This window comes from Lepus europaeus, unplaced genomic scaffold (genome assembly GCF_033115175.1).
Source record: "Lepus europaeus isolate LE1 unplaced genomic scaffold, mLepTim1.pri SCAFFOLD_3_1, whole genome shotgun sequence".
Classification (NCBI taxonomy): Eukaryota; Metazoa; Chordata; class Mammalia; order Lagomorpha; family Leporidae; genus Lepus; species Lepus europaeus.
This window is the reverse complement of record NW_026909276.1, coordinates 2,816,215-2,829,885: the sequence shown is the minus strand read 5'-3', so window position 1 is coordinate 2,829,885 and position 13,671 is coordinate 2,816,215. Positions and strand designations below refer to the sequence as shown.

General features: G+C 41.4%; 1 pseudogene; it reads right to left on the bottom strand.

Moving 5' to 3' along the window:
* Nucleotides 1–4,267: 4,267 nt before the first annotated feature.
* Nucleotides 4,268–12,771, bottom strand: LOC133755089 (la-related protein 4B-like; annotated as a pseudogene).
* Nucleotides 12,772–13,671: the final 900 nt, after the last annotated feature.

Sequence of the window (13,671 nt, the reverse complement as noted above, 5' to 3'; positions counted from 1 at the left end):
GTGGAGGAAGCATAATTGAAAGAGCCCACAACTGAGATAAAGGCAAAAAGACACTTGCTTCCATGTGAGAATGACTAAGAATACTGCCTTGATTGGGTAAAACTCATCATGAAGAGGATCAGGGACCTCTGCATCTCCAAAGTGTATTTCTACCTCCCAGCTGTGAACACAGAATAGGGCATCCAACAAATAAACAATGATTCCATACTTCTATGTGGTGCTTCTCTGCTTAACATTGCCTGCTGAAATCTTGTTCCCATATGCTTTTACCCAGCATGATTTGTCTTAATTTTTTCACTTCTCCCTGACAATATTCAACAATTTGCACACTGTGATCTACATTTGACACTGACAGCACTTTCTTTTTGTGTGCACTATAAACCTGATAAATTGCTCTAATGATTTCTATTATTTCATCATTGTAAAAATGCCAGTATCATGTTCTTTAATGAGTTTGGCATAATACTGAAAGGTGTTTGACACTGAAGACACTGTGTTTTTGCTTGCTAGTATTACCTAGATTGGGAGTAGTGATATCCTCTGATTATACCTTCAAATTGAACTAAAGAGAGCCTAAATTCTAAAACAGGAATAAAATTGCTGATGGGGGGGGTGAAGCTGATGAGAAGGAAGACAAGATTGGGCACTCTGATAGTGTGAATGAGCTGTTTATGGGTGATCTGTTCCTTATATAAAACCTGCTGCTGCAGGTTTGCCAAGTTAGATACCACTCAGTAACCTTCTTTCACGTATCTTTAATAATTCTGTCTCAAATCTCTCCCTTAATTTCACTTTCACAGTTATGGAAAACAAAGTTTTGAACAAAGCTGATGGTTATGGATTTAAATTATTTGCAGAAATTCTGTATTGCTAATGCATGAATCACTGATGCTGAAAGTTTCCTCTTATCTCTTCCAGCAAGAATCCTTAATGGCCCACATTGCTGCTGGTGCTGTAGAAACTTACAGTGTTGAATGTGTAGTCCTAAGTGGAGGCTGTCATGATGAAATTCTCTGAGTGCACTATTTTAATATCAAGCAGTGGGTTAACGCCCTGGCCTGAGGTACCAGCATCACTTCTGTGTGCCGCTTCAAGACCTGGCTGCTCCACTTTTGATTCAGCTCTCTGCTATGGCCTGGGAAAGAAGTAGAAGATGACCCAAATTCTTGGGCCCCTGCACCCACAAATGAGACACAGAAGAAGCTCCTGGCTCTTGGCTTCTGATTGGCACAGCTCCGGCCATTATGGCCAATTGGGGAGTGAACCATTAGATGAAAGACCTCTCTCTCTGTGTTACTCTGACTTTTGAATAAATAAATCTTTTTTTTAAAAAGTTATTTGGCATATCACCTTTACTCTAAAAATCACATCTGAGCAAGGTTTCGGGTCTGGATGCAACAGACTGTCACTGGCTAAGTGATAATTACAGTGTACTGACCTCTTCCAGATGGCAGCAGAACCACAAGCACAGCCCCTTCTCTGTGATGACACCACTCCACATGCCCACTGCTCTCCTGCATGCTGCTCTTGAGCTCCAGCCTTTTAGTTTGCAACCAACCAACCACAGTTGGCTCTAATCACACACATCGTGCTGCAAATATCACATGTTTGAGAAAGGACTTACTGTTACAGACCCACTGGTGTTTGGGGACAGGTATGGCTGAGCACATCCTGGCACCTGCTGCTAAGAAGTGACACAAAGGGCCCCAGATCTCAGAGCTTATTCTTTGAGTGTTTACAGCATCTCCTGGTTTGGTTTGAAGAGGTCAATTATTTCTGAGTTTTCGGTCCAGCGATCTGACAGCTACCAAGAAATTAATTCTCCCATTCCTTAATCAGGCATTTGAAACTTATTAGCAATATGTGTGTTTCTTCATCTTTGAATAATGACTACTTCTCTGAAGAAAACAATGAGAGACACCAGGCAGGTTTTCTCTGGTAGCGTAAATCATATTTAGTAATATATGATTCAAATTAGTAGATCATTTTCCATTTTGACTTAAAGATCCTACCAGTTTCTGCGTTGTCTTCAGAACTCTTTCACATTAAATATGACTAATATGCATTTCCATATTTTGAAAGAGAGTATAAAAACATCTCACAGCTTTTAATAAAACTTTCCTTTTCCCTTTTGCAGCAAATAGGCAAAGTCAGTTCAACACACCAGTATGAGGGGGGAAAAAAACTCAACAAATTAAAATAATATTCAAACCACAGCATTAAGTATATCTACATCCAGCTGAACATCAACATTTATAATATATCAATGATTTTATCAGATTTTCTCTGTAGGGAACCTTTTTTTAATATGTTCAGATTATTTACAACTGTACAAGCAAAGCACACTCCCAAAGTGCACATATTTAATACAGTATCAACTATTTGCATTTACAGGATTTTTCAACAATCAGGAAAAAGATCACCTGTTTAAGATCCTTAAGGTATATTACAAAAACTACTGCTAGTTCTTGTACTATGGTATGCTTACTCAGTAAAACTAGCGACAAAATACACACACAGTAACAGAGTAATTCTGATCCACTCATGCCAACCCAGGGTGTCTCCATGAACTCTAAGCTGTCTTATACAAAAGTTAAAGCAAAGTCATTTTCAAGTTTAAATGCAATTCAAGCCTTTAAATATTGGATGGAATTAATTTTTTTAAAAAAACCTCAGTCTTGTTAAATAACATTTCATGGAATAAACTGTATGGTTACATGTAGCAGGAAATATTTTAATGTCTGCTGCTTAGAATAATTAAAGAAAAATGTTGGGGGCCAGCACCATGGCTCACTTGGTTAATCCTCCACCTGCAGTGCTGGCACCCCATGTGGACGCCGGGTTCTAGTCCCAGTTGCTCCTCTTCCAGTCCAGTTCTCTGCTGTGGTCCAGGAAGGCAGTGGAGGATGGCCCAGGTACTTGGGCCCCTGCACCCACATGGGAGACCAGGAAGAGGCACCAGGCTCCTGGCTTCAGATCGGCATAGCTCTGGTCATGGTGGCCATTTGGGGGGTGAACCAATGGAAGGAAGACATTTCTCTCTGTATCTCTCTTTCACTATATAACTCTATCTGTCAAATAAATAAAGAGAATAATTTTAGGCATTTTAAAACAAAATAATTTATATTTAAATTTATTATAAACTTGTTAACTTTAGTGCATCCTTGTTCTTCAGAAGTGCAACACTTCTAGAAGTGAATCAATGAGACCCTCATCTTGGAGGTAAAAAGAGCAACAATTTTTGTCCTCCACCAGCCTAAGAGGGGAATAAAACCACAAACACCATTCTCTCATTATTACATAACTTTTAAATCCATGTGCTGATGCAGAGGTTCAGGAAGACATCCTCACGGAGTTAAGATGAGGACTCTTCTGAGAGAGTGCCTGGGGGCAGGGGAACATAGACAGAAATATGCATGGAGCAGGTGCACTAGGCCAAGAGCCAGAGCAGCCAGCTCACAGGGATCAAAACCATTTCATGATACAACATACTGGCAACATGTCAGTGGCCAACAAAGTATATTTTCATTTAGGTTCTATTCACATGTTTTGAATAGATTTTAGGTAATAGCCACTTGCAATTGAGGGGAGAAGCTGGCTACTTGCTGGCAGGATATCAAAACTCAAAGCTTTCAGGTTTCTCCAGGGTGTGCTCTGCAGGTTCTTTCTGCCCACTGGATCCAAAAAGGCCTATATGTAAATTTATATGTATTTTTAAATGCTAGAACCATTTGTTAACAGTTTAGATGAAAGCACAGCTCCCATGCCAGTGTGTCAGTGACCTGACACTACCAACCCCCTTCCACCTTGAGGCCAAGGCCACCCTTGACAGCCCTCATCCATCTGCTGGGGCATCTGAGATACGCACTTGTAGATCAATATTATTTAAAAAAATAAAGTAGCATAGTTCCCTTAATTTAGAAAAATTCACTATATATAACTTGCATTCAGAACCACACAGAGGCTTAATAGAAAACACCAATCTGTTGGGATAAATGCATTTTCTATCCTGAAAAAAAATCAGACTTACACATCACCTCCAGTTAAGCACCAACAAAAAATAAGGTTTATATTAATTAAATTCTGAAAAACAGTTTTTTTAGAGGAGGAGAATCTGACTCATAGAAGAAAAATAACTTGCCGGCATTCCATGGGGCTCACAGATGCTGCAACTGCCTAACCAGCCACTCATCCTCATACTGAGTGGGAAAAATGTTTCATTTGTGGCTAATGCAGCTCTTTGCATCCCCTCCCAGACATAGAATTTTTACTGAGGAGACTTGGGGGTAGTGTTCTGTCCTCTGTGAAGATACTTTCCAACAACTGGTGGTGAAGGCCAATGCCCAGGCTGCTTCCCCTGGACTTTGGGGACTCTGGGAGTGGACTTGAGGGCAGGGGGCTCCCTCTATTTCCACACAGGTTCAGCAAGCTTCTTCTCCTCCTTCCTACAACTGACAGCATTTGACTTTTGTTCTTTTGAGGGTTGCAGTGGGGAAGAAGGTGACTCTTTACTCGTTCTCTGACAAATCTGGGCTTTGGCAATTCTGTGGCAGCTCCATGCACCTGCTCTGATTTACACAGAGTTGTAGTAAGGACAGAAGGGAGTCTGTCCACACTGTGGGTTTGCCTCTGCTTTTCTGCCACCTTGGGATCCTCAGGTAAATGGGCTAGGGATGGGGATCGTTCATACATTGCTGATACAGCACAAGAAGCCAGTAGTGAGGGCTCTCTGGGGACCACTACAGGAATAGCGTTCCTACTTACATCTGCATGGAGGCTCCTTTCCTTTGATAATCCTATTATCAAGCTAGATAGCCTGTTTTCAAACAAGTCCTGTCATCAAATTGCCTCAGCTCCAGGTAATGGGGGGAAGTTGGACAGTCCCAATTCAAAGTTTGTGATGGAGGCTTTGGTCGTGTTGGAGACTGAGTTTGGCTGCTTGTAAACTTTTACTCCCTTTTCTTCCTATAGCCAAAGGAATTTTTCCTGCTTCTGGGAGGATACTGTCTGAGTGAAGTCAGAGGAGAGGCTGCAGGCTTGAAGGTTGGAGATGTAAACCCATGTATAAATCCAGTATTTGGAAATAGTTATCAAGGGTGGATCAAAATAGCTACGCATTGTTGACAATATCTGGGGGCAGTCAGACTGTACAGAGGAAACTGTTGTTGGGGACTGTATACTGGAGGTAAATAAATGATGTGTAACACTGCTATGTATAAAGGTTCATGTAGAGAGACCTAAATTCATTCTTTGGCAAAAATGGGATTATAGCGATTGCCTTTGCTTTTAGTTGCACCTTAATTGGTTTTCCTTGAAAAGTTTTGACTTTTCACAGGTATTTGTAAGCCTGTTGTGCATCAACTTCTGCTTCAAATGTAATAAATCAATTATCATTATGGGCAAATTCACAGTTTATAAATTTCAGTAAGTTATTTCCTTTAAATAGTGCTTCTACTTCTTCCACAGGGGTAGATATTTGGGGAGTGGACCAGTGACAGGGAGCTTTAAGCCTAATAGTTGATTTTATTCTGCAGCCAATCTTTTACAACTACCTTGACACACAGAAATCTTTTCAAAACCAGACCATCCCTGAAATATTTAGTTTGCATGCTCACATGCTGATGCTTAGGTGTTCAAATATCTAATTTGGTCACAGTAGTCTGGATAACCAAGGTTACATGTTGGGGTGTGCAAATGAAAGGAACAACAGGACATGGGGTCTCTTCCTCCAGAAAGTGTGCACAGACTAACCAGGTGTGGTTTCTTTACTGATAAGGATTATAACAGCCTATTGTAGAGCACATGCATGTGTTCATAGAACTAAGGTTTCTCTGAAACATGTTTAGCAAGATATATTAGATAGACATTGTGAGAGTCCTGAATCCACACTGGTCTGAGGTGTCTCCCCCACTCTTTCTTGGCATCAGAAAGCAAAAACCCAGAGGTGCTGTGCTTATGGAGAGCCTCATCATTCCCAAAATCAGGCCTGAGAGACTTTCTGTGCCTCACTGTTCCCACAACTGCCCCTAGTTATAAATCAGGCAGACATCCTGTGCCTCCTGGTATCAGGTATCTTCTCCAGCTGCTCCAGCCCACATCCCACATCCCTTTTTTTGGCTTCTCCAACTTATCTCCCACCTCCCTTGGTACAAGTTCACTATAACACCCCAGCCCTACACCTGAGCCCAGAGCACCTCTCCCTCTGAGGATACTCCTGGCAGTTCTTTGCCCTAAAACTTTTTCTTTGCTCAGCATGGTCTTGGTTGTAGTTCTGTCATGGTTGCAAGCCCTAACAAGCATGTCTGAGAAAGCAGCTGTGTGTTCTTGTGAAGCCTACGTTCTCACAAGGGCTCAATGCTCTTCTGGTTAGTAGGTCATAAGCTATCCTTAATCATTATCTGAGGTCACATGCTGTGTACTAGGAAGAAAATGTCTTCACTAAGAGTGCTCTGGCAGAAATCTTATTCTCCACAGTCACACTTTATCATCTTTACAAACCTGCCTGGGAACAACCAGGTTGACCAGATCTGAGTCCACTGTGTGTGTGAATGAACGTGACTTTTTGCTTCATATCTAATGCTGTTCCTGTATTTTGGATTGCATATATGTTTGTGTGCTCATGCTTTGATTCATAGTAATTCCTCATGTTATATAATTGATTTGCATTGAATACAAACTGCAAATAAAATAAATGAAATGTTGAAAGAGAAAAAAAGAATTGATCCAAATGTGCCTATACATCCAATAATTTTTTAAAGTTAGTACATTTTCAACTTCATGCAATGGTTCATTTAAAAAAAAGATTTATTTATTTATTTATTTGAAAGTCAGAGTTACACAGAGAAAGGAGAAGCAGAGAGGGAGAGAGAGGTCTTCCATCTGATGGTTCACTCCCCAATTGGCCCCAATGGCTGGAGCCGCACTGCTCCAAAGCCATGAGCCAGGAGCTTCCTCCAGGTCTCCCATGTGGGTGCAGGGGCCCAAGGACTTTGGCCATCTTCTACTGCTTTCCCAAGCCATAGCAGAGAGCTGGATGGGAAGTGGAGCAGCCAGGACTTGAACCAACATCCATATGGGATGCCAGCACTTCAGGCCAAGGTGTTAACCCACTGTGCCACAGCGCTGGCCCCTGTGCAATGGTTCTAAAGATAGGTCTGGTGGTATCATAACCCCATCTGGCTATCAATACTGTTTCTGTTTCAGGTAACTTTCTGTTAGTAAGGCCAAACATTTCTCTAGCTTAGGATCCATAAAAGATGAGCACCATCTCATCATTCTTCTTCCCATTCTGTCCGGCATGACCTAGAGTGTAGACCTAACAGGCTGACCCAGATTTTAACTCTTCCAATAAATTGTTCCTATATGGGACAGAACACCCTACATGAGGCTCCAAAAAAAGCACACACAAAAGGGGAAGTAGTGTTGCAATGCCCAAGTGGGATCAGAGTGGTGACCTTGCCTAGAGTTTCCTTCTTTGGGACAGCCCACATCACCATGGGATCCTTCTTGCCCAAATGTCCAAGGTATCAATAGTGTGAGCTGAGCCAATATCTGCAGAATTTCTTGAGTCCAGGCCCCTGGAAAGTCAGGACAGAGCAGAACAGATGGCTTTCTCCAGTGGGTCTTCAGCAAAGAAAGCTTGACAATCTGAGTTCCAGGTCCTATTGTAGACTTTCATCAAAAAATTGATTTCATTTTTTGGGATCCACTTTCGTGGGATTCCTCAGCAGAAAAGACCTCTCCAAAGTCTAATCCTCCTTCTGCCTCACGCCATGTCCATAATAACACACATGTATGCCACATAGCCTAATCCAAAAACCTCAGGGAGTACCTGGGTACAATCAAGACCCAGCTTTGTAGAGACAGAACTGAGTTCCAACATGGTTCCCTCTACCCTCTCAATTATATGACCCTGAAATATCACTGTACCTCCTAAAGACTCTGTAGCCTGAGCAATGGCAAGTAGAATGGCAGTTACTTGGAGTTAGGGATGGTGGAATTATAAGAAATTTTCATTCATTGGGTAGAGAATTTCAGTCTCATAAGGAAAAACAGTTCTAAATATTGGTCATACAGCAATTTGATTATACTCAACACTACTCAACATACACTTAGAAATGCTTAAATGATAAAATTCATCAGCTATATTTTGTTTTGTCAGTACCACACTAACAGTACATTTAAAAAGTGTTCAACTATGGGCTGGAGCTATGGCACAGCTCCAGCCTGTGATGCCTACATCTTATATGGCTGCCGGTTTGAGTCTTGGGTGCTCCACTTTCCATCCAACTCTTTACTAATGTGCCTGGGAAAACAGTGGAAATTGTCTCAAGTACATTGGCCCCAGCACCCACATGGAGTACCTGGAAGAAACTCTTGGCTCTTGGCTTCAGATTGGCCCAGCTCAGGTCATTGTGGCCATTTAGGGAGTGAACCAGTGGATGGAAGATCTCTGTCTCTACCTCTCTACCTCTGTGTTTGAAATAAATAAGACAAATCTTTAAAACAAAAAAGAACTCTTGATGTGAAAAAAGTCAAATACACATGTCATAAAAGTTAACATGTTATGCTTTCTCAGAAGTGCAATTAATACTGATTATTTTTGTACCATGTCTTATATTTGCCCATTTCCACAATAACATTTCTGATTCCATTTTGCTGAGCTGCTATGTTGATTTTTTTTTAAAATAGGAATCAGCAGATGCCTTTTTTTCTCACTTAAGACACTGATGACAGGGTGCAGAAGCCATGCTCAATGTGAGTGAGGCCTAGGTTCCCTCCCTCCTGGCTGTGTTTGAGGGAAACATAATTTGTTCACCGCTGGGCATCTTACACTTAGGTGGAAGCAGGTGTGCCTTCTTATGAAGATAGAGACCATTTGTTCACAGCCAGGGCTAAATCCTGGGGCCTGTGCATTTCCTCAAAAGATGTGCACACTTGAGCCCCAATTCCCCATGTACCAAAAATTCCACAGCATGAAGAACAAGCATGACCCTTGCCCCTGCAGCAGGAGTTAGTTCTATCTTCACTTAACACTTGCACTGACAGATAGGATGGATCACTCCCTGAAGAAGTCCTGGGACAATGTTCTCAGTAGAAGACATGGTTTTATGCCAGGAAAATGCATCAGAGCTTGAGGATCATACAAATCCAACTTCATTTGTTCATAACAAAATAATTCTTCTGTTGTATTTCCTTGGAGTAGAAGCTTTTTTTTTCTTTTCTTTTTATTCACCATTTTCTACATCTTGAAAATTGATTCTTCTTCATGGTTCTATGTATATTTTGAATTCCTCATTTTGTTCCCATATTATTCTTGATATTCTTGAGTTGTTCACCTGTGTACTTTCCTAGGTTGAACAAGATATATACTCAACCTCAGAACACTACAATATATAAAGCAAATGTTGACAGCTCTGAAGGGATAAACAGCAATGGAACAAACAAAAGAGGTCAATACTGCACTTTCAAAATAAAAGAGGATATCTAGGTAGGAAATCAATAAAGAGTGGTAGATTTGAACAACACTGTAAATCAACTTTTCCTAACAGTTACCCAGAGAGCATTCTACCTGACAGCAGCAGAACATGTGTTCTTCTCAACAGCTGTCAAAAATTCTCCAGGTGGGGTCATCTAATTCAGAAAAAAATGTGTCAACAATTCTTAGAAAATTGAAGTCATACCATTGTCTTTCATATCTCCATTAGAAATAAAATAGAAATCTATTCTAGAAAAACTGGAAAAGTCACACATACATGGATCTCAATCCACACTGGCAAACAGACATTGGCTTGAAGAAGAAATGAAAAAGAAAATAAAAAAATATTTCAGTGGGTTCATTTTGAAGTTTTTTTTAAGATTTATTTATTTATTTGAAAGGCAGAGTTACAGAGAAAGAAGGAGAGGCAGAGAGGCAGGTTTTCCATCTGCTGGATCATTCCCCAGATGGCCACAATGGTCAAAGCTGAGCCAATCTGGAACCAGGAGCCAGGAGCTTCTTCTGGATTTCCCACATGGGTACAGGGGCCTGATCACCTGTGCCATCTTCTGCTGCTTTCTCAGGCCACAGCAGAGAGCTAGATCAGAAGTGGAGCAGCTGGGACTCGAACTGGTACCCATATGGGAAGCCAGCAGTATAGGTGGTGGTTTTACCCACTACACCACAGTGCCAGCCCCCATTTTGAGTTTTGAGCTGGGATCCATATCAACAATCACAATCCTCAAGTCCAGGCTTAGATATAAAGAGAAACCAGGTGGACATGGAAGGTCACCAGTAGAAAAGATCTTTGAATACTGAGAATCATGGGGACCTTTAAGCAGAGCAGACAGAAATCTTCTTACTGCCCACAACAAATTTAGGAGACCAGGATGCTGATGCTTATGACCAAGTTCAAAGGCAGATTGCAAAGTCATATATATTTTATATAAAATATAAACATTCCATAGTCTGCTGAGCTTTATTTTATAAATGGATTGATTATACATGAGCTCCTTCATAACATTTAGTAAATAACTCAGTTTGCTCATTCAGCAATTGTTCTTTACATATCAGGCACTAGACACTCTTCTAAGTATATGGGATGGAGCAGCACAAAGACACACAATCAGGAAGGCTGCTTTTTAATAGGTCACAGACTACATATGAAAAAATGAATAAAACACACTGATGCCATAATAAGTGCTATAAAAACATAAGTGTGGGATATAAAAGAGCTACTTTGAGTACTCTGAACAAATCAATCCATTTCCTGCTAAAGTGTAGTATCCCCAAATGCTTGATCATGATGGAAGATTTTATTTTGCTGAAAGGCAGAGTGACAGGGAAGGAGATTCACAGACATGAGGGAGGAGCAGAGAGAGAGAGAGAGAGAGAGAGAGAGAGAGAGAGATTTCCATTTCATTCACTGTTTCCCTCCCCTAAATAGCTGCAACAGTTGGGCCTGGGCCAGACTGAAGCTAGCAGTCAGGAACCCCATCTGGGTATTTCATCTGGGTGGCAAGCAGTCAAGTAATAGAGCCATTATATGCTAATTCCTAGGTACAGGTTAGGAGATTGGATCAGAAAGAACACAGCTAGGATTCAAATTGGCACTCTGATATGGGATGCTGACATCATAAGTGATAGTTTAATGTGCTGTACCACAATGCCAGTCCCAGCAACTGAGTTTTATGTTCATGTTCTTGATGATTATTTCCTATTCCATTTTTGTGTTGAACCTGTGAACTAAACTGCAGTAGAAGGCAGAGAAAAGTTTATTTTTCTGAGAACAAATGTAGGTTTCACTCAGACTTGTTCCTGGAGGATATTTAACACATCTCAGGTTGTTTCTTTGGTTGACTTTTCTTCTAGATGTTCCAGTGTCTCAGGTTCTCTGACATATTAGTCTCCTTTTGCTCCCCTCTCTGGATTGTCTGTTCCAAGTACTTGTTTCCTCACCTACTAATATCCTCCCACTGTCTCTAACTCTCCTCATTGTATAAATGAAGCCATAGGCTTTTGACTTGGTGCAGTAAAAGTGTCACCCATGCTACCTTAGCAGCCTCCATGTGATATCACTTATCACTTCCAGCTTTTGCATGACATGGGTACGCTCCAGTGCCACAAAACAGCCCAACATGGACTGACCCAACAAAGAACCCACAGACAAGCCGCACACCATTCAGATGAGATATGCATATTTGTGGATCAAGACACTAAACATGTTGCAAACCCTCAGCAGTGATGTCACTGTTGCATCCCAGAATCATTTCAACAGAAAGATAAGACTCAAGGAGATGTTCTAATTCAAGCTGTTGAAAGCATGTATCTTTCTTAGACAAATACTAAAATTACAGGAATTTCTACTATCCAGATCTTTATCCTTCACCAACATTCATCATTTTTTCAAAGCTTGGTTTACACTCTAAAATGCTTAACATCCATTGTAGTGTCATAGTAAATGTTACTAGTGTCTGAAATTTTATGACAGTGGGCATACTTGATGTGAGATTTCTAGTGCATCTAGATCTGTATGACAGATTAGCATGGTGTCTTTGGAGTGACTGTCTAACTGCTTGTTTCCAAGAAAACAAGCATTCTACGTGACATCCATAGTGACCAATAGAAATCTGTGAAAATCAGGGCCAGCACTGTGGTGCAAATATTAGGCCTCAACCTGCAATGCCACCATCTTGTATGAGCATTCATTTGAGTCCTTACTGCTCCTCTTCCAATCCAACACCCTATAAATACATGTTGGAAAGCACTGGAGTCATCACCCAAGTACTTGGGCCCCTTCATCAACATGAAAGACTTTAATGGAGTTCCAGGCTCCTGGATTTGTTCTGGCTCAGCCTCAGCTATTGTGGCCATTTGGAGAGTAGACTAGTAGATGAAAGATCCCATATGGGATGCCAGCACTGCAGGCTGTGGCTTCACTCGCTATGCCACAGTGCTGGCCCCTGGGCCATCTTCTGATGCTTTCCAAGGCACACTAGTATTGAACTGGATCAAAAATGGAGCAGCCAAGACTCAAATTGGCACCCACATGGGATGCTGGCATCACTGGAAGTGGCTTAACCCACTATGCCACAATAGTGCCCCCCCAATATTTTGAGAGTGCTCCTGGGACAGCAAGTATTTGTCAAGGGGTTTTGTATGTGTCAGACTCTACAGTACCTCAACATGTTATAAGTGTCCCTCATATTCTGAAACCTAGTCACTACTCCTCCAAACTTGTTTCCTCTGAGATTCAGTTTCTGAGCAGGAACACTGTTGCCACAAGAGCCCATCCATCCTCCAGGTCACAAGGGATGCTGTGATGACAGCAGCTGTCAGCTAGCAACAAATCATAGAAGACTTCAGCACTGGTTGGGGGTGCAAATGAACATTTAAATTTTGTAGAGACGTGGAATCTGGGGCCTGATCCAAGAGGAGAGAAGCAGCCTCTGTACTACTTGGAGGAAACACCACAAGATTTCCCTGCTGGGACCCCCAAGTTACAGAAAGATGCTACTGCTCCCTTTTCTGAACCTCCAAATGACAGGTTTTTCAGCTGCAGTCTTTGCAGTATTCCTCTGGCTCCCTTAACCCATATGAATAGGCACAAGATCCAACAGACAGGTGCTAACAATTCACTGGATTTGGAGTTTTACTGCATCATCACTATTGCTCCCTAGAGAGTCCAATTGACACATTTCAGTAATTTCTCTTTGTGGAACACTTGAAGCAAGTTTACTCATCAGTGTAATATATAAACCCACTGAGAGTGGTTCTGAGTTGGAGTGCTGAGGAGACATTGATGTTTAGCCCTACCCAAAAGGTAAGGATGAACCCTGGGATGTATGTCATTTATGTGTGTGTTTACCTATTCAAATATCCCCAAGATATCAAGCATTACAGTTATCAAAAATGTATCTTGGGTCCACTGCCTGCAATGATGACATCCTATATAGGGACTGCTTCATGTACTAACTGCTACACTTCTTTCTCTTTTTTAAGATTTATTTACTTATTGGAAAGGCAGAGCTACAGAGAGGGAGAAACAGAGAGAAAAAGAGGTCTTTCCTCCATTGATTCACTCTCCAGATGGCTGCAACAGATAGAGCTGAGCTGATCAGAAGCCAGGACCTAGCAACTTTCTCCAGATCTCTCACTCAAGTGTAGCTGCCTGATGACTTGGGCCATCTTCT